General features: G+C 43.5%; 1 pseudogene; it reads right to left on the bottom strand.

The window, feature by feature from the left end:
• Nucleotides 1-743: 743 nt before the first annotated feature.
• LOC142255530 (U2 spliceosomal RNA) lies at nt 744-950 on the bottom strand (annotated as a pseudogene).
• Nucleotides 951-1,220: the final 270 nt, after the last annotated feature.

The raw sequence follows: 1,220 nt of genomic DNA, 5'->3' as shown, positions 1-1,220 counted from the left end.
CAGACTACAGAAAAGCTTACTAACAAAGGTTAGAGAGGGGCTTTCTCAGAGGGCTTTTTACAGTTTGTCTATTCCCAATTAGCCGTTTAAGTATGCTTAATGAAAGTACTAATTCTTTCATAGGCCGCCCATTCTTAGTATTTGACGTTCCTTATATTGCGGTATCAGGCTTCGCAGCAGGTTGCAAAACATTCATCACCCATGACTGTCCCCAATTGGGCTCAGAAGCTAAATGTCTATCATGACCTCTCTTTTTGAAAGTCCAAGAGCAAGCAAACTCTTCCTCCAGGAGAGGGAGCCAACAGATCACTAAAGACATCATCATTGCTCAAAGAAAACACCGAAAAACAATGGAAGCTTTAATTGGAGTGGAATCTGATAGACAGCACCTGATGCCAAGTCTGCATCTTCTAACACCTGCAGTCACTGCAGCAGCTGAATCCAATGTGTCCAAAAGGGATCTATTCTATTCAATTGCAAATGATCTAGATAAGACTGAGAATAAGATACTGCACGGGACATAGCAGAGTTGGTCAAGTTGAGTGGAGATGAGTTTGCTATTTGGCACAGCTTTTGCATCAATAAAGCAAGTAAAAGGTGTGAAAGATAAAAAAAAGGGTGAAAGTGTGAAAAGTGAATTGGCCAAATTGAGGTGCATATAAAGTTTTTGCTTTCTTTCAATTCACTAATGGGGCTCATTTGAATCAGGTGAATTGAGTTCTGCTTTTGGAAACTGGGTTAAGAAGGGGTGCACCGGTCCTGGAGGTACTGCAATACCAGGTCAATGCGTGGAGTGGACAGAGCAAGATTTTTTCCATCTCCTTGTTCTAAAAATCCATTTAATATATGGTCCCCAGAGAGGGGACGTATCAGATATTAAACTGATAAGAACAGATTTAATTGTTTTTTTTTTCTGTTTATCAGTAGGACTTCAAAATAACAAAGGTGATCGCCTCCCGTTGCCTGGGAACCGTCCAGGCACAAGAGGGCTATGTGTCACCAGAAGGCGCACACACTTCCTCAAGGCCGGCAGACGTGCAATCCCAGGCACCTTCCAGTACCGACCAAGGTAGCGTCCTCCGAAACTACACTTGATCTTAGCCAAAAGGCCGAGAAGCTATAACCCGAATTGGTTACGGCCTTGAGTGGCACCCTGGCCTATACCGGACACATCTTAGGGAGAGGGAGACAAACCCACGCCTACAGAAGACATTTTGTCA

The sequence above is a fragment of the Anomaloglossus baeobatrachus genome, chromosome 10 (genome assembly GCF_048569485.1).
Source record: "Anomaloglossus baeobatrachus isolate aAnoBae1 chromosome 10, aAnoBae1.hap1, whole genome shotgun sequence".
NCBI lineage: Eukaryota > Metazoa > Chordata > Amphibia > Anura > Aromobatidae > Anomaloglossus > Anomaloglossus baeobatrachus.
This window is presented reverse-complemented; position numbering and strand designations above follow the sequence as displayed.